The following is a 21013-nucleotide window of genomic DNA, read 5'->3' as shown; positions in this document are numbered from 1 at the left end:
TTATTCAGTACATGGGATGTGTAAAGATTACCCCTCTTGTGACATGCCTACAATGCGGTTATGCCTCTAAGTCGTGCTCCGACACGTGGGAGATATAGCCGCATCATGGGTGTTACAGAATGGGATGACTCGGAGCCGGGGAAGACGTAGCATTGGATGCCCACATGAAGAGTGTACGAGGGTTCACTGGTTCGGCTGCGGTATGAGGCTGCTGTCGTCGGAGAATAACAAGGGGTGTGGGTGAGTAGAGGGATGGCCTGGCCTGTGGTGGGAGTAGTAGGGGGCAATGAGGCCTCCGCGGCATCACAGCCGGCCACGGGAGGCAGGAGCACGCGGCACAACCGGCGCTGGTTTGGGCGGCTGGAGCAAGAAGACCAGAGGTTGAAGAAGCACTACGGCCGTTGGATGAACATCGTACGGTAACAGGAGCTAGAATCATTCATATTGACTAAGTTGACAAAGCCCTCTGTCCCCGTCAACTTGGTAGGCCCACAAGTCAGCCTCCCACTATGCTGCGTTCTAGCTGGCAGGGGGAATATTCATTTTTTTGTCCGTAATAAGGAGGCACTTCCTTGCGTGCGAAGATAGCTGGTGGGTCCGACATGTCAGCGGGGGGCACTTTATTTCGCGAAATACAGAGGCCCTTTTGGTGGGTCCTATATGTCAGGTGGAGGAATCATTATTTTGCGCGTAATAAGGAGGCATTTCCTTGTGTGCGGCCATGGACCCAGCTGTCAGCCTCTCCACGCACAGTCTACTTCCGATGGTGTCGTTCGTTGACCACGTTGACCACGTCGCGCCGAGTGCATCCAAGGTGGTGGACGACGGCGAGGCCCCGCACAGCAACGAGCCGGAGATGGGAAGACACGGGAGTAGAGTCGCAGATAGAGAGGTGTACGAGGGTTAACTGGTTCTAGTGCGGTGTGGTTTGGTAGTCGGTGGAGAAGAACAGGAGGTGTGGAGGGGTGGAGGGATGGCCTGGCCAACGGTGGAGTAGCGCTTCATAGCGAAGCGTGCTAAGCAGAGCTGCTAGCAGCAGGAGGCGGGAGGTGGTCCCGGCGGCGCTGGAGGAAGAAGATGAGAGATTGAAGATGGATGTCGGTCGTTGGATGTAAATCCAACGGCTAACATGTCAGAATCATTTGTTGACTAAATTGACAACGACTTGCATTGGCTGCGACCTATTGGCCCACATTTCAGCCTCCAAAAATGTGACACGTATTCAACCCATTGTTTCAGAATTTACAGTCTTTTTTTGCGCGGTAGAATTTACAGTCAATTTGATCTTCTTTTTTTGAATTACATCCATTAGCTGGACTGGGTGAACAAATAATGTAGCGTCCATGCAGCCCGTTTATTTTATTTCCTAAAAAATTACAGCCCATTTGCACTTTCTCGAAATACACGATTTTACTGGGCTGATTCTAATTATAATGTTGGGTTGGGCCAGCAATGTTATCAAAAAATAAAAAGGGGTTGAGCATTTTGTTATAAATATATTTAAATAATAAGTGAAATTATTACATTCGTCCTTAAATCTTACCAAGCTTTTGTACACAATCACTAGGATTTTCGTGCCAAAACAATCCAGGATTTTATTTGTTAAGAAATTATTTTTATAAGTTAATAAGATGTGGGATATTGTTTTCTTACATATGTAAGTATCTGTTAAATATATGATGACAATAAAAATAATATATAATAACATATAAAATAAATTTTTTTAGAAAAACAGGGAGCATCTCCCCGGTTCCATTGCTGAGAACGAAACCACAACATATTCTGATACAGCAGCTCAAAGAGCAGTTCGAAAGCAAAGGTAGAAAAGCTACAAACTAGGGGGTGGATGAACAAGTTCTCTGAATAACACAAATCACCCGAGTGGTGCCAAAGGCAGAGCGGATAGAGCACTCAAATGACACAAGGAGGGTCCAGCGAAGCCTTCATGGTCTTCAGCCGAGGGGCCGTGTCAGCCTGCGGCGACCAGTAAGCAAGCGGAGACACCAGGCTGGAAGGCGTAGCATGGTGGATGTCCCTCTTTTTCAGCGCCAGGTGCCCATCATCTTCATCAGAGATCTTGAGATGAGCCCACGGGTCCAACCCCAGAGTAGGTCGAGCCTTGTTCAGCCACAAGTGATCGCCAACGGTTTCTGGAGGGATCTTGTTAGGGTTTCCACGAAGCTCATCAACTTGTCCTTGTCCGATCCGGAGGAGAGAATCGCCTAGTTCCTCACCATGTTCCTGATCAACCTCAAGACCTGCGGAATGGAAATCCAGGAGGTGTTACTGAAAATCATAGCATTTCTATATTTCCAGATGCACCAAAGGACAGCTGAGCTAACAGTGTTTAAAACTAAGCACTTTTTGGTAGCAATCCAGAATCTGGCGACAGATTCGAAGGATGAGCCAATCTGACTAGAGAAATATTCCTCAATGTGGGCCCAGAGATGTTTAGCAACTATACATTCAAAAAATAGGTGAGAACAAGACTCTTGTTCGAAGCAGTAAACACAATCAAGGGGTTTGATGATGTGTCTCTTCCTAAGGTTATCCCTAGTCATCAATTTGTTTTTGGAGAGAAGCCAGAGAAATACATGAATTTTAAGGGGAACTCTCAATTTTCAGAGAGCAGGGATAAACACGGGTTGAACCCCTCTAAAGTTGATAACATGATAGAGGGAGCTGGAGGAATACTTCCCCTTATTGTCCAGCTGCCAAATCAGGGCATCCGGCTCGGCAGTAAAGGTAATGTTTTTGGCAATTTCCTCCATCTGGAACCATTGTTCCATGAGACTATCACTAAAGTTCCTTCTAAAAGAGAGTTTTAGGTATTGACCATCCCAAACTTCATTGACACTTTTGTTAAGCTCATTGCGGACAGAGTAAATAGGCCAAAATTGGACTGTTAGGGGGGATGTGCCAAACCAAGTATCTTCCCAAAACCTGGTTCTGCTCCCATCCCCTATGTTCCATCTGTAGCCAAATTTCACAGCATGCATAATAGATTTTAATCCTTTCCAGAATCTAGAGGTCTTAGGGTTGGAGGAAGGGACAAAAATATTAGGTTTATTTCCTAGGTATTTATGGGCAATAAGAAGCTTCCAGGGTTTCAGGTCTTCCTCATAGAATCTTTTAATCCAAGACCCTAGAAGACAGATGTTAATTTCTTGGAGGTTAGGTATGCCTAGGCCTCCAAAATCTTTTTTCATAGAGACTAGGGCCCAATTAGCAAGGTGTAGCTTCCCATTTCCCTCAAAATCATTCCACAAGCAATGAGACATCTGAGAATTGATGAGGTTCACTGCCCATTTAGGGAACTTGAAGAAGGAGAGGAGATACACTGGAATGCTAGCCAAACAAGCTTGTATGAGGATCAATCTACCTCTGTAAGAGAGAAGTTTGCCCCTCCACCCAGCAATCCTTTTAATGATTTTATTCAGAAGGGGTTGGATATCCTCTCTCCTCAGTTTATCATAGTGGAGAGGGATACCTAGGTACTTAATGGGGAAGTTACCTTTATTACAGACTAGAATAGAGAGGAAGTCAGCTAACTCCTGATCATCCATGTTGATAGGGATAAGTTCACTTTTAGAGTAGTTGATTCTCATGCCTGAGACTTGTTCAAACCAGGTTAGAACAGTTTTCAGATTGCTAGCATGTGTGGAGTCATTGTCTAAGAAAAGGATGGTATTATCTGCATATTGAAGGCAGATGATGCCACCAGGGCAGACCTCAGGACAAAGCCCTGCAATCAGACTATGATCAGCAGCTTTGCTCAGCATTTTAGTAAGAACGTCCACTACTAAATTAAACAAAAGCGGGGAGATGGGGTCACCTTGCCTAAGGCCTTTACCAGCAAGGAAAAAGTCACTTTCACAGTTATTTAACTTGACCCCAACAGACCCCCCATGAGCCCCATCAGGATAAGAGCTAAAAATGGCTTCCTTCACCTCTGTCTCTGAAAAAGGGGCTTCTAGCAGCTCATTTTCAGTAGGAGAGACTTTTTCAGAAGGAGAGAAAAAATTGTTTTGTAGAGAGAACCCAGAAGGGTTTTCTTTCTTAAACAGGTCTTTGTAGAAGTCACTAGCCACTTTCAGCATCTCAACTACCTCAGTAACAGGGCCATTAGGGCCATCAAGGGAGTGAATGAGGGTTTTCCTCCTCCTCTGGTTAGCTACTACATGGAAGTAAGCAGTATTTCTATCACCCTCCTTAATGTTCCTATCTCTAGACCTTTGTTTGGCTTTGATTTCTTCTTGAAGCCAAATTTTCTTGAGCTCTCCATGAACAAAGTTTAATCTATTAGTCTCAGCCTCAGAGAGGTCAGTGGTTTCTGCCTTAATATCTAGAGAATCAAACTCAAGGAGGAGAAGCCTTTTGTATCTTCTAAGATTAGCTTCCTCATTGGAGTTCCACCCTTTGGTAGTTCTTCTAAATCTCCTGATTTTGATCTGCCAATTTTCTAGGGGGTAGCTGCTCCCAGTAGGCTCATTCCAGATTTTCCTGACTAGCTCAGTAAAATCTTCTCTAAGCAACCACCACTTTTCAAATTTAAAAATATTGCTCTTTGGAGTTTGGTTAAGACCAGAGTCCCAGAGCAAAGGAGTGTGGTCACTACCACATCTGGGCAGAGCTCTACAACTAGAAAGGGGAAAGAAACTATCTAATTCTGTATCACAGAAAATTCTGTCAATGGTGGACATAATCCTGGAGCAGCACTTCCAACATATCTAGCAGAACTGTGGGTTTTCCTTCTGACAGGGCAATTCTCAACTTTATGGGTAACCATTTTGCAGATAAAACAACTCTTGGGCTTGACACATTTATCCAAATGATGCCCTGGTTCCCCACAGTTGTGGCAGATCACCTCAGAGTATGCCATAAGGCCCGAAGCAGGGGCAGAAGCAGTTTTCTGGATGTCCTATCTCTTCTTTTGTTGATTCTTGCCTTGAGATTTCCCACTGATCTGAGAGTTAGAACCACCAGCAGATTGATCTTGGGCAATTACAGGAGCCTCCCTAGATTGTGCCCCCATTTGGGGCGGAGGTGGGCCTTGTACCACTGCCCAACCGGCGCTCCCCCCATTGTGATAGTGGAAATTCATCGGAGTTCCTCGTTCCTTCTCATCCTCCAGCCAGATGTTGTCTCTCAGGAAGCAAAAACAACCACTAGACAGCTCAATTGAAGAAGATTGCAAGCCTAATTTCAATCTTCTGCAGGTGGCGTGCTGGTGGGCAGGAGTCCAATCAATCATTCCCATCTCACAAAATGGCGTGGATCTCGTGAATTCACTTCTCCTTTCGCCCATCGAACGAACGCAATCGGCGGCTCACTGGGGTGGGGCATCCTGTGCTTCTCAAAGAAATCTCCTTCGAAGTAGATCTGCAGGGCTAGATTCAGCAGCTCCCAATCCACATGATCCTTGCACATCCGAGCATACATGCGTGAGTGAGAGAACGGATTCGGTCCCTCCTCGGATTCCTCCCTCGCAGCTTCCTCCTCTGCTTCCCTCCATTCCCGCATGCACTGGGTCCAGGAGAGAGCATCGTTGCGGATCCACATCGCCCGCTCCCTCCATCTCCTCCCTCGAGTCTCTTGTAGCACCGCCGGCGCGACGGAGTCGAGCGGCTGGAGCATCCGCGGGAAGGCTTTGTAGACATGTGGGAGATGCATCTTGTACATCTGCCTGTCTTCCAGCAATTCCCCCGTGGATATGGTCGACGACTCCATGGGGCGCGCGAGCGGACTTGCTGAGGGGGCAGGTGCGCCCGGAGTCAAGAGGCGGGGGGTGGCAGCGAGATCTATGGCGGCGGCGAGGGTGGAGGTAGTGGCGGGGGCGGGGCGAGGGTGGAGGTGGTGGCGGGGGCGAAGGGGATATCGAGAGCAGTCATCTATTTGCCAATTATGTGAACTAAACAGTCAACATATAAAATAATTTAAATATATATAATATAGTTAGAAGGGAAACATAAGTTGGACCTGGCGTTCCTATTCTTATATAGAAAAATAGAACAGACCTCTGTGTTTTCTTCAAAAAAATACATAAATTGGGCTGCCAAAAATAAAACCTCGGATGGGAGGTCCATAGGTCGGTTGATACATGATGGCCCTAAGAAAATACAAGTAGGCCTATGGACCTCCCATCCGAGGACGTGGGCTGCGCATGTTAAAAATGAAAGCCTAGACGGGGCAGCCCAAAACCACGTCCAACACTTGCCAAAACTTCGTCCCTCGTTTTCTCTGTGTTTCGCACACTCGACATTGTGTGGGCATTTTGACTGTGCATCATATGAAGATGTGATGTGCATGAATGTTGATCAGCATGATGTTAACTGGCTGCTAGTTCCATTTTCGACCATGAATAAAACTTCCAACATGATGTTAACCCTGTTTGAAAAGGCCGTGTTAATATAAATGCTCTGCCTCTGAAAGTTGCAGTTTCTTATCTGAAACTGAACTTGCAGTTTCTTATCTGAAACTAAAACTTGCAGTTTCTTCTCTGAGAATCACATTGTCTGCACTTTTATACTCCTATGAAACTACATTTTTTTAAGTGCTAAAAATAGATATCTAGAATTCATAAAATACTTCATATGCTCAATACTGCAAATCTGAAATTCAAAAGACATTCATATCTGAAAGTACTCTCAAAATACATAACACAAAACACAATTCACAACCTGCAAATACTGACAACCCTAAGCTCCTCCTGACAATTCACAACCTGCCCGACTATTGGGCTGGGGGGCAGCCCCCTCCTATTCCTCGGCGGCAGACAGCCGCCCCGTGAGACGATGTGAATGGCGAGGGAGACGATGGCGGGGAAGCGTCGTCGGGCCAACTGCTTTTCTCCTCTTGCAGTTGGGTTCGGTCGACGAAGACTCCACCGGCTCGCTCTGGCAGGACACCCTCACAGACGGCACCCTGTAGATGCTCGATCCTTCAATCTCTGGTGGATGCTCCATCTGGGATCGATACTCCCACCACCGCTCCCTCACGATCGGATTCGGTGAATCTGTTTGCTCCATGGCCCAAAGGAGCAGCTCTATGTACTCCGGCGCGACTCCCTCTGGGAGTATCGCTGCCTTTTTGCTCTGTTGCAGATATTTGGCCATGGATGTCGCCGTCGCCGCTAGTTGGTCCTTGTTGTCAAACCAAGACTATATCTCCAACATCCTAGCTAGCTTCACAGGGTCGCCGTCTGCGATCCTCACGTATCGGTTGTACTCCTCCATCGATCTACTTCTCCACAGCACCTTCACTCGCCGGTGTGGTTTTTGAATGGAAGAGGAGAGGAGCAGCACTAGTTTTGGATTAGAACGGGAGAGGAGTGACGCTGGTTTTGGACTGGAACAGGAGAGGAGGGGCGGTGGTTTTGAAATGGAAGAGGAGAGGAGCGGCGCTGCATTTAGATTGGAACAGGAGAGGAGCGGGGGTGGTTTAAGAGGAGCGGAGCGGAAGAGCGGCGCTGGTCTTGGAAGTATTTTTTTGTTGTTTCGCGTATTTTGGGTCAAAGTTTGACCACGTAGTGTATTTGACAAGCAAAATGTGAATGCATGTCACCAAAAATTGTATCGTTTGGTTCGTATCTGAATGTACTTTCAAATTATACTCCCTCCATTTTGTATACAAGGCCACAAACTCATATTACAGGTACCAAGGTAAAAATCAATGCTATGTTTAAGTCAATGTTGCAAGCTAGCTTGTCACCTTGATTGTCGTGTTAATTAATGTGGTTTTTCTCTCCCAAGCACAACAAGCCAACCCTCTTACTCCTCATTGGTTGATTAATGTTGGGAATGCAAGCTAACCTTCTCACTCCCGCATGCACATAAGGGATATTAATGTCCTCGGGTGCTAGTACGAGGCAAACGCCATCAATTTTGCCTCGATTAATGTTAGTGGCCTTGTATAGTTGCAAATTGTAATTTTGATAGTGGCCTTGTATACAACATATAACATATATGTTATGTGTGAAAATCATGGTCAATTATGACCCAGAATAAAAGGGAGACTAGTTAATGTGGGGTCGCTTTCTTAATTGAAGGGTAAATTGATTTTGATTTTGATCCAGTCAGAGCGCGCCGGCCCTCTCGTCCAATCCTAAATCGCTGTCGCATGCTCCTCTCCCTCTTATCCGTTGCAAAACCACCTCCTCTCATCTCCATTCCAAAACCACCGTCTCGCCTCTCCCTCTTCTCTATTGCAAGACCACCGTCGCTCCTCTGTTTTCTAGATGCTTTGCTCCATGGCGCAGGCGCAATCCATGGATACAAAATTAGTATACTGTATACTATTTAAAAGTCGAGGGCGGGGCTTTTCCTGCGCGGTAGGCGGCAGGGCAGTTCCGCCTAGTCGGTTCGACAAAGACACGAGAAGACGAGGGAGTAGGCTGCTGCAAACGTAGGGCTGTGTGATTTGACAGCGAGTTACTGCTGGACAGGTGGGGCCCCGTGATTTGACTTGCCATTATCATTTTAACTACGGCGCTACGACCGGCGTGAGTCTCCTAGATTCCTGACCACCTCCATACAGGTGCCTCTCCCAATGCTCCACCATGTAGTAGAGGCTGGCTCTTGCATGAGAGCACACTTCTCCACTTTTTCCTTGCCTCTCTTTCCTCCACATATGCAAAAATGCCATGTAAAGCACACTATTGTACTTACTTTTACTTGCTCCTACAGGTGCTTAAGCTTGCCACATAAGCATAGTCTGATGTGGCAAGTTAATCAAGAAGAGAGAGACTAGTTTGGTGACCCAAGGAAGAAACGGTGCTAAGCGCGTGTACCTAGGTGAAAAGACAATTTTGAGTCTATAGCTAATTAAATGAAGCAAACTTAGCAACACCATTTCATTGGAAGAGGTCACTCCTTGGCAAATGCAATAAATACACGCGCTTAGCACCGTTTCTTCCTTGAGTATGAAGAAAGAGATAGAGGGGAGTAAAAAAATACACTTATAGCCAACCTTGTTGTAGTATGTATGACATGCCAACATCAGATAGCCTAACGCACCGTATTAAATCTCCAAGGGCGCGACCGCGCGAGCGACGCGACGGTCGTGGTAGGCGCGACCATGATACGGGCTGCTGGTAGGCCTTGGATCTGAGATCAAACGGTCGCATGCTAAGTTGCTGAAAATTTGCAGAATAACCCTCCAGGATAGGATATTCACCCATAGGTCTAGAATCACGCCATGCAACCATTCGATCTCAGATCAAGGGCTCTCGGAAGCCCGTATCATGGGAGAATGGAAAGCCACTACCCTGCCATTCACACGCTAGCAGTTCGCTCCTACTCGTCCCTGCACGTCCTTCAATACTATGGCAGTTCGCTCCTAGTCGCCCTGTCCATTAACATTACGGCAGTTCCACTAATCCTAACCCTCCTCCCAAATCCATGGCGTCCCAAATCTCCACGATCGGCAGTGAGTACAAGGTTAGAACCATCACCGGCGATGAGTTCGACGTCATCTACACCCGTTCTTCCGCAACGGTGAAAGGATGCCTTTCTCGCTTCAGACGCATGTTCGAAGACTCAGATGATGAGTGGGTCGCTAGGCTAGATTTTGAGTACACCACAGTCCTGGGAAGAGAGAAGGATATAAAGGACGAAGAGAGGAAGAAGCCCGCCATGATCCAGGTTTGCGTGCATGACTTATGCTTGGTCTACCACATATGCCATGCCGACGTTGAGTGCCAGGATTTTAAGGACTTCCTCGAGAGCAACCTAGTCAAATTCGTTACTGTAGACTTTGGTAACGACAAAGAAGTCATGCATCGGATAGGCCTCGTTGTAGGCAACACCTTCGACCTCCAGAAGAATCGGCTGGTGTCCTCTCGTCAGCCTTCAATGCTGACCCTGGTAGGAGCCATGGTTCATCCTTCGTACGGTAAATTGGAGAAACCTCATTACACGTTTCATCGTCATGCATGGCAGCGGAATTTACTAGATATAGACCACATCCACTATGCTGCAATGGATGGCTACCTTTGCTTCAATATCTACAAGGGTTGGATGAAGAGCAACAGCCAAGTGTGCGGTTCAAGCAAAGAAGTATCGGCCAAGAGGAAGAGGGACAAGGACGAAGTCGAGGACGTGGACGAGGACTCCGAGTAAGGTAGCAGTGTCGTTGCTCATGGTGGTTCTAATGCAGTGTCTACCGGAATAGTTGCAAAGTTTAATTTCAGGTGTGCTTAATTTAATTTGAGGGGCGTGTTGTGCTGAGCCCCCAGCAGAACTATGGTATGTTTCTTCTCGTTACTTTAACTCTTTAGTACGTACATACTAGTATTTCTTACATTTCATCTTTTAGTTGGTATAGTACTACCACTCGTTTCATCACATTATATACGTACAATATATATGGCCAACATCATATAGCCAGCAGTTTAGTTGTCAAAGAATTTCAGGGTGCTTAGTTTTGTCAAAGAATTCCAGGATGCTTAGAGGGTGCTTGGATCTAAGGGACTTATTTTAATCTGACTAAAAATAGTCTCTTTAAGAGGCTAAAGTTCCAAGCACCCCTGACTAAAGAGGGGCTAAAACTAGTCTTCAAACTAAAAAAATTTAGTCAGGGGTACCCCTACTAAAATGTGGATTAGTCCTCTCTCTACTCATTTAACTCCTCTCCTTTAACACAGGCGAGTTCTGGATTGGAGGGTTTGGAGGATAATAAATGCTCATTAACTTGATTTTAGCCTTTTTAGTATTTTGATCCAAGCATGGGTGAGGCTAGCATGTTTTAGTCCCACTACTTTTAGTCATGGGACTAAAACATATCCAAGCACCCTCTTAGTTTTATTTGAGGGGTGGGTTGTGTTGGACACCATTATTGTGACTAGCCTTTTTAATATTACTATATGCATAATTTGGCGACGAGTGCTCTCTATATGTACCACCTTTTTTTTAATTTCAAGTTTTGCTCCATGGCGCAATCCATCGATACTATTGCTGTACAAAAGTATACATTTTTTAAAGGCTAGAGAGCGGGGCAGTCTAGCTTGGCCGGTTTCACGAGAGGCGAGGGCCTTTGTGATTTGACGGCTCATTATTGCTGGAAGGCGGGGCCTTGTGATTTGACTGCTCATATAAATGCGCCGATGACCTGATCGAGGAGGAGCAAAGAACCGTGCGGTATACTCAAGTTTTCCACTGGAGTAGTACTGCGACGGAGGAGCACGAAACACGGAAGCCCAGTGCCATATGGCGATAAAAATGATCTAATTTGCTAGTCATCTCATTGTTAGCATTGTTCTATTCATTCCCTCAAAAAAATATTGCTCTATTCATGCCTCGTAGAGAACGTGACACGTGCGGCGAAACACCCGAAGCAAAAGATGAAACACAGGAGCAAAAGAAGAAGGAAGATTATCACCCCAAATGATCTAATTCGCCGCGGAGTCATAACTGCTTCTTCATCGCCTCCACGACCTCCATCTCCTTGTGCGTCTCTTCTGCCATCTTCATCATTGTGTCCATGACGCAGTATTTCTCGATGCGAGCCTTCATCATCTGTTCCACGGCCATATTACGTACCTTGACAGCAGCCGGGTGCTCGATGCGGAGCTTCACCAACTCTTCCTTCTGTTCCATGGCGAGGGCCTGCAGCATCTTCATCGAGGAACTACTATTCTCATGCAGCTTCTTCCAGCCAACGTTCTTCTCCTTCAATAGGTCAATCTCGTGGCAGAGCTTCGCATTGTCCTCCCGAAGTCGCAGGATTTCGTCGGTCGCCTTCTTCTCCGAGGCAATGCTCTTCTTCAGCAGCATCACCAAGCCGGCGGTCAACTCCCCCTGCTGATTGAGCTCAGCGGGCATGTCGTCGAGGCTCTCCTTTAGCAGCTCCATCAAGCCTTGGATGAACTCCTTCTGCTTATTGAGCTGATCGGGCATGCCGTCGAGGGATAACGACTCCAGCTTCGCCGGCTCGGCATGTTCGCCTCCGTGACTAGGGCGCTCCTGGGAGCCATCGCCTGCCCGTGAGAGATCTTTCGAGGTCTCTGCATGGCGGCAAGCCCTCTCTTTTTTTCCGCAGCCTTGGTTGCCGCTCCCTTGTTACGAGTAGTTATCGACCTAGAGCTCTGCTCACCGGCCATGGCAACGACGGACGAAGAAGAAGCACTTATGAGGAGGAAAGGTAGAGTGATTTTCAGTTAGGTAGTTCCCCTTTTTATAACCTAAGTACTAGCACTAGTACTAATACCTGCATAGTGGGAACACATTCAGGTTTGGTACGTACTACTAGTAGGTGTGAGCAGGCTTTCGAATGTGATGGGAACAAGGTAAAGATTAATTGATGGTTTTGGTTTCGAGGCCCGAAAGGGCTCCCGATGAGTTTAGCGGAACATAAATTTCAAGTACTACACTACTCAAATGCGTAAATATTATGTTACTGTCAAAAATTGGCACAAAATACGAAGGAGACCAATGGAAGTACTACTAGCAACCCACGATTTAACTACTCGCATGCGCGCAGTGGAGTAATAATGTCTTTCTTCCGCCCTCACGTCCACTCAATTTGCATGCGCTGTATTAATTGACCATCAATGAAGTGAACGACTTTACACGCGTCAAATTATCACATGGGGTGGATCTTGGTACAAAATTGCGTCCGCCCGTGTACCCGCGTGTGCGTGCAAGGAATGAGTGCGTGCATGGCGTGCGTGCACATCTTCGCTTCGTGCATGTACTGCCGGTATGGCTCAGGGAGGACGAGTACATTCTTCTGGAACCAGCAGCACGTCACTGTGATCAATCCACGCAAGGAGGTCGCGACAATGCCTACACATGTGCCACGTGGCTTCATGAACTGTAAGAGAGACACTGTGTAGCGTGCCATTGGTATTCTAATTTACGTGTTTTGCACATACTCGAAGTACTAGTAAGGTACACGTGCATTGCACGCATCAGATTTTGCAACCAAATTATGAATAAATACCACACTATAGCATGTAAGCTTTGAGTCATATATGCCTGATGTAGCCCTTCGTTTAATTCTTATAGTTCATCTCATTCAAAATCAATTAGTTTTTATAAAAAGGCTAAGAACGCGGGAATAGGAAAAACATGAAATTATAGTGGAATGTCGTCTTGAATCCTACAGGATTGTACGAGTGTTTGATTGTGCATAGAAAAAATGCAAAATTCTTTCAAAGAGGTTTGAGTGGATGGGATGTTTCCTATGAAATCTAGTGCAAATGAATCATATGGAAAAATTCCTATGGTTTACAATCCTACGAATCAAACAACCAAGATAGGAAAAATTCCTAATGATTAGAATCCTCCAAAATTCCTTTGAGAATCCTTTGAATCAAAGAAACCCTTAATCTATTTTATGATTCATGGAATTGTGCGTTGTAAAGCATAAAGTAAAAACAAATAATGGCAATTCAACTAGAAAAAACTTTGGGCAGTTATGATACGGAAGATTCTAGAACAAAAGAGAACCACTGTTGTTTTGAGGTTTGTGCATTATGCTTAAGTTCAACCATGGAGTCTGCTAGATTGTACATGTGGCAAAATCTGGTGGGGGGCTAGAAGATGGTGCGAGGGGCCTAGTGGAGGGAGACTATGAAGGAATGCACAAGTGCGAGATCGATATTTAGAGAGAGGGGGCGAACACGTGCGCTGATGCGCGCAGTGGCGGAGCCATGAAAAATAAATGAGCTAGGGGGCCAAGCATTGCTAATCCTTTACGAGGAGGGTCAATTCATGAACTTAAACCATTTTTAGCAGCAATTGTCTAATGATCACATTCATATTAGCCTTGATATATAGTGATGTTAGGGGGGAGGGCCCTTACTGCCCCCTGTCTTCGCCATTGTGCACGCGTCTGAGAGATGAAGCGGAAGGCATGGATGATGAGAGGGGGACGTTGGATACATAATTAATGTGGGTGTATTAGCTATATATGTTAATCCTATATAGAGAGGCATAGATTGATCGATGTGGACGTGGGAAAGAGGGTGAGACCTCACTGGATATATCGATTGATCGGTTTGTGTGGAAAACTATGAAAGACCTAGCTATATACACACATACATAGAGGAACATTGATCATTGCGCATGCACGCGTGAGAGATAAAGAATGCCCGATATGATGGAGAGGGGGATGTGTGTTGGTGTGTGCCTTCATGGGAGACCGACCTGAAGAAAAATATTGCATGCGTGTGATGGATAATGCTGACTGGTAGTGTGTGTGCATGCATGCACGAGAGAAAGTTAGTGGTACAATTATAAAGAGAAGACTATTGTGTGGGTGTAAAAGAATAGCTGAATAGGTGAGGTCACAATCAATGTAAAGTTGAATTCAAATATTTGAATAAGAGATCCTGATGTTTGAAACCCATGCATGCATGAATATAACGGAGATCTGCGCGGTGTGGTTTGGAAACGAGCATGTTGTAATGTATACACATTGAACAAGGTTAGACTGATTTGAATTTGAGATACCGATGGCAGACATCATTTGGCCACGTCGCATCCGTGCATGGACACATGTCAGTGTCAAAACCAACGGATCTCGGGTAGGGGGTCCCAAACTGTGCATCTAGGCCGGATGGTAACAGGAGGCAAGGGACACAAAGTTTTACCCAGGTTCGGGTCCTCTCGATGGAGGTAAAACCCTACGTCCTGCTTGATTAATATTGATGATATGGGTAGTACAAGAGTAGATCTACCACGAGATCAGAGAGGCTAAACCCTAGAAGCTAGCCTATGGTATGATTGTTGATGTGTATGTTGTCCTACGGACTAAAACCCTCTGGTTTATATAGACACCGGATAGGGTTAGGGTTACATAGAGTCGGTTACAATGGTAGGAGATCTTCATATCCGTATCGCCAAGCTTGCCTTCCACGCCAAGGAAAGTCCCTTCCGGACGCGGGACGGAGTCTTCAATCTTGTATCTTCATAGTCCAGGAGTCCGGCTAAAGGTATAGTTCGGCTATCCAAACACCCCCTAATCCAGGACTCCCTCAGTAGCCCTTGAACCAGGCTTCAATGATGACGAGTCCGGCGCACAGATTGTCTTCGGCATTGCAAGGCGGGTTCCTCCTCCAAGTACTTTATAGAAGATTTTAAACACAAAGATAGTGTCCGGCTCTGCAAAATAAGTTTTCCACATATTGCCATAGAGAGAATAATATTTACACAAATCTAATCTGCTGACGTATTCCGTAGTGCGACACACCATGGCCAAGCTTTTATCCAAGTCGTTTCATTATCCCACCTCAGCGCGTCATGCGAGGCGGTTTCCTTGGCACGTCTTGTCAAAGCAGAGATCGTGTCCCCTTATTCCGGGATTCTCATCAATACGGGCGTGGGTAACCCAACCGCGCCTTTGATTACGGCGCTTGGAGATAAGCGAGTTTTACCAGGCTGGTGGGGACATGTAGTTGCGTCCACCCATATAAGGGGATAAGGATCCACCTTTTCACCCACGCCTTCTTCCTCCTTTGCCTATCCATTCTTGCGCACTCGAGCTCCAGCGCCCAAGTCCGCACTACCACCTCAACCTTCTCCAGTCATGTCCGGAGTGGGAGGCAAGTGGATGGTCTCCTCCGTCACAGAGGGACACATCAAAAAGCTGAGGAAGGCTGGATATCTAGCTAAGGACATCGCGCACCGGCTTCCCGAGAAGGGGCAGCTCATCCCCACTCCTAGGCCCCATGAGAGGGTGGTATTCCTCCCCCATTTCCTCCGCAGACTGGGCTTCCCTCTGCATCCATTTGTCCGGGGGCTCATGTTCTACTACGGCCTGGATTTCCACGATCCGGCCCCGAACTTCGTCCTCAACATCTCGGCGTTTATCGTCGTGTGCGAGGCGTTCCTCCGCATCCGCCCCCATTTCGGCCTATGGCTTAAGACTTTCAACATCAAGCCAAAGGTGGTGCGTGGCAGCCAGGCGGAGTGCGGCGGTGCCATGGTTGGCAAGATGGCCAACGTCCTGTGGCTTGAGGGCTCCTTTGTGGAGACCCTGAAGGGGTGGCAATCATGGTGGTTTTACGTCACTAAGCCACGCGACACCGAATGGGTCGCACCCCCTGAATTTCGATCCGGCCCCCCTACGCGCCTCACCTCCTGGAAGGAGACAGGCCTGTCTTGGGGTAAAAAAGGAGAGCTGACCGGACTCCAAACATGCATCCAAACCCTGGTGGACAAGAAGCTCAAGCTTGTCAACGTAGTCCAGGTTATGCTCATCCGCCTGATCCTCCCGTGTCAACGACGGGCCTTCAACCTGTGGGAGTTCGACCCAGCGCAGCATCGAACTCTAAACAGGCTCTTCGACATGACGTACGAAGATGCCTGGAGGATGCTTTTCAAAGGCGCAGAGGCTCCCGCATCCGCTACCGAGGATCGCGGATTCAGTACTCAGCATCACGCTCATGCGGTAAGCTGTTTTTGTCCTTTTACAGGGTATCAGTTTTTCATAGTTTGACTCTATGCAGGATCTAAGCTCCCTTATCTTTGACAGGATTGGGAGGTGACGTCCGGACAGATCAACTGTCCGGCTCCTTTGCCCGAAGGCCCAGCGGACGCTCGCTTGGCGAAGCTGCTGGTTCCGGCGCCCTATGTGGTGCCGGAGAAGAAGGCCACGAAAAGGGCCACGGGGACTCGAAAGAGTGCTCGGCGCCAGGAGGTGTCGGATTCATCATCCGACGGTCCTGAAGCGCCTTCCTCTCGTGAAGACAAGGAGGAAGAAGAAGAGACCTCTCCCCCTCCAGCGGGAGGAGAGAAGAAAAGGAAGGCCGCCCTCTCTGAGGAGGCCGGAGGGTCCAAGAAGGGGAAAACCCTTCCTCCGGACTACTCCAACGATGCCGACGACGGTGGAGAGGAGTGGCAGCCCAGGGCCAAGCCCCTGGCAAAATAGTAAGTATCCGGATACCGGAGTAATTCATAGTATTCGTTTATTGCACAGCTTTCCCTTATGTCGATCATGCTTATGCAGCCCACCCAAAGACAGACTTGACGTGTCGTCGAGCGGCTCACTGGACTCGTCGAATGTGAACTCGCTTCCGATGGCTTCCTCCCCCCGCCCTATGGACGACACCAAGGTGTTGTCCCAACAGGTTCCAAGCAGGGAGGAGGTGGTCCCGAAGGCGCCGCAAGGCGACCTCCCGGACTCCAGGAGTAAAGGGGATGAAACCCCCCAGGGCTCCAAGTCCGGCTCTAGGCCGGACACCGCTCCGGAACCTTCAAGGGTTCCGGAGTCCGGCGGGGGACCTCCTTCCAAGAGGAGCAAGTCCACCATGCCGGCGACCCCCGTCGACCCGGAGGCGCCGGACAATATGTTGGAAGCGCTCCAAGGCGCCTCCATCAACGAGGAGCACCGTGCTATTATGAGTGCGGTGGTCCAGAAGGTTTAGTTCGCCAAGAGCGGACTGACTGAAGCTTGTACTAGCCTTTTGACAGGCTTTGAGGTAAGTAAATAATGTGTAAATAATATTACCGCATAGACAGTAGCCCCTGATGCTCTGTTGGGCGTTCGGGAAGAAAAGCCGAATAGAGGATCAAAAAAATTCGCAGGAGTCTAACAAAAGGAGTCAATATGCGTGTGCAGGCTTCTTTGCTGGCGTCCGCCGTACTCACTGCGAAAGTGGACACGCTGAAGCAGAGCCTCGAGAAGTCCGAGCAAGAGCTCGGTCGTGCCAAGAAGCAGCTCGAGGAGAAGGAAGGTAAGAAATACCTTGGTTGAATATGTATATAAAAAAGGTGCAATTGCAAGAAATGATAGGATTAACATGGCTATTGTAGGGGGCCACGTCTGAGGTGGCGACCCTTAAGCAAGCGCTGCTCGAGGCCGAGAAGAGTGCGGCCTCGGAGCGCATCGAGCGGGAGAGGTATGAGGCCGAGGTTGGCAAGGTGCAGCAAGAGCTCCAGGTTCTCATGAAGAAACAGGAGAGTTTGGAGCTTGACTCGAAGACGCGAGCGTCTGAGCTCGCGGCGGCTATTGAAAATGCCAAGTCTGCCAAGGCCGAATCCCAGAAGACCCTCCAGGAGTTGGATGAGGTGAAGAAAATAGCGGCGGGTAAGGCATTCTTTATGCAAAGTAAACACATAAACTTGAGTTACTTGATACTTACCCGAATCCGGAGCTCTCCAGGGGCATTTGCAGATCTTCCCCGGAGTGTATCCGATGCCGCCGCATTCTATCGAGCCGAGGAGGGCAGCTTGACGGAGAAGGTGTTCTGGTCTCAGTATGCTGAGGCCAGACACCCCGTGCCCCTGAGCGACCAGCTGAAGCAACTGGTCGAGCTCCACAAGGCGGCCGAACAGGCCATGAAGGGCCTCCTAGTTTGGCTGTGGCCTAGAGAGGCTCTGCCTGGGAGCTATTTCGGGCTGGTGTGGCGGCTGGTGGAGGCCTGTCCAAGGCTCGAAGTCATCAAGCGCTCCGTTTGTATTGAAGGTGCCCGTAGGGCCTTTGCCCGCGCTAAGGTGCACTGGGGCAGGCTGGATGCGGAGAAGCTTGTGAAGGACGGGCCACCAGCGGGGAAAGAGCATCGCAAGCCCAAAAATTACTATAAGGATGTTCTGAAGGGTGCCCGCCTTGTGGCGGATGAATGTACTAGGGATGTAATTTTTGAGTAAAACTCGCTCGTTTTTGTCCTGTGTGCTGAAAACTTGTTCATATGCGCTGAGCAATGCTGCTTGAATTTAAAATATTACCTTCTGTGCGGCTGTTTATCAATACTGAGAGATGGCGAGTCGTCGGCTTCTGCCCCCTTGCCACTAGTGCTGGGGTGTTCGGGGATAAATCTGGGCACTCTTTTTCCCATGTTTGGGTCCTTCGAGGGAGGCGCTCAGCCCGACGAACGAGGCAATCGGACTATAATGCGTGAACACTCTCACTTGGCCATAGGATTCTATAATTTTAAATTTTGGCGAAGCCCCTAGTATTCAGAAGACCGAGTTCGGGGCGCTATCCATGCCTTGGCCGGACAGAGCCGACTCGTCGCCCTAAGCGGCATAAGTCTTTAGGGACTCGAAAAAACCTCTCGAACAGTGACCAGCTCTCGCTTCATCATGACAGTCAGTTTTAGCTTTCTCCACTGAGGTGCTCGGCCTAGCTCAACTGGGGCACAATCGCAGTGGTTCTCCTAGTGCTACCTTAGCCGATATAGCGGAACGTAAGGCACCAAAACATAGGAGCCGGGCAAACCCAACTATTGACCCAAGACATGATTCGGAGCCGATGCATATAATGCTATAAGTTCGGGGTGCCGCACTTGTGAAAGTGTTCGGACTTCTCACACCATATTGAGGGGTGCTAAAAGCCCCTGGCGTATTTGGCCGTACCAAGTTGTACGGGTGCAACATGTCGTTAAGGAACATTTATTTATAAAAAGATAGTGCAACAATAGACAAAAGCTATGCATTGTTTATTAAAAATAGCTGTGATCAAAGCAGAACGATACAAGTAATGCGATAAACGAAAAGTTGGACTATTTAACATGTCTGCTCCAGGGGCAAGCTGCGGAATAGTATGCGAAACAGGTATACTACTCGTGATAGAGACCACCTGGGATTTGCGTAATGCGGCATGGCTTGTCTGCTTCCCTGGTTCTTGCATCGTTTGTGCGGCAATTGAAAGAGTAGAGTCCTGGAAGTAAGAGAAAAGTAAAAAATCGGCAGCCCCTAGTGTGGTTTAAGCCGTGTTTTGGGCGTGCCGTGATGGTGCCCCTCCCCCTATGCCCATGGTATTTCCAGAGCGTAATTATGTACGCGAAGTACTGGCGTCGCCTTTTTGCTAGGGTTGGGGTTGGGGCCGTATTGCTACGTCTGCTCGGAACGTGCCAGGCGGTCTTGTTGTAGGTTACACCGGGCGCGCTTGACGGTGTTCGGACGTTTAATGGCCGGACTGGAGATCTGCCTGGAGAGGCTGCTTTGTACTTCTGCTGCAAGGGCCACCGTGTGCTCCTCCGTTCGGAGGCAGCGTTCAGTGTTTCCATTGACCGTAATTACTCCACGAGGGTCTGGCATCTTGAGCTTAAGGTATGCGTAGTGTGGTACCGCATTGAATTTGGCGAATGCGGTTCATCCGAGCAGTGCATGATAGCCACTGCGGAATGGGACTATGTCGAAGACCAATTCCTCGCTTCGGAAATTATCCGGGGATCCGAAGACCACTTCAAGTGTGACTGAGCCTGTACAGTTGGCCTCTAGACCTGGTATTACGCCTTTAAAGGTCGTTTTGGTGGGCTTAATCCTCGAGGGATCGATGCCCATTTTTTGCACTGTATCCTGGTAAAGCAGGTTCAGGCTTCTACCGCCGTCCATGAGGACTCTAGTGAGATGAAATCCGTCAATAATTGGGTCTAGAACCAATGCGGCAAATCTGCCATGATGGATGCTAGTGGGATGGTTTCTTCGATCAAAGGTGATCGGGCAGGAGGACCATGGGTTGAACTTTGGGGCGACTGGCTCTACCACGTATACGTCCCTTAACGCGCGCTTCCGCTCCCTTTTTGGGACGTGGGTGGCGTATATCATGTTTACCGTCCGCACTTGTGGGGGAAAACCCTTCTGTCCATTGTTGTTCGGCAGCCGGGGCTCCTCGTCATCATCGCTATGCAGCCCCTTGTCTTGTCGATGCTTAACTTGCCTGCCTGCTTGAACACCCAACAATTCCTGTTGGTGTGATTGGTCGGCTTTTCGGGGGTGCCATGTATTTGGCACAAGCGGTCGAGTATTCGGTCCAAGCTAGACGGGCCCCTAGGATTCCTTTTGAATGGCTTTTTCCGCTGACCGGATTTAGAGCCTCTGAATCCGGCATTAACTGCCGTATCCTCAGCATTGTCGCCGTTAATGCGGCGCTTCTGCTTGTTGCGACGTGACCTGCCACTAATGTCCCTGGTGTCCGAACTACCAGGGTTCTTGGTCATATTGTTGCTACGAGCAAGCCAGTTGCCTTCTCCTGCGCAAAAGCGGGTCATGAGTGTCGTGAGTGCTGCCATAGATTTCGGTTTTTCTTGTCCAAGGTGCCGGGCCAGCCACTCGTCACGGATATTGTG

Source organism: Triticum urartu, chromosome 7A (genome assembly GCF_056163025.1).
Source record: "Triticum urartu cultivar PI428250 chromosome 7A, HENAU_Tu73, whole genome shotgun sequence".
Lineage (NCBI taxonomy): Eukaryota > Viridiplantae > Streptophyta > Magnoliopsida > Poales > Poaceae > Triticum > Triticum urartu.
Note: the sequence above shows the minus strand (reverse complement) of the source record.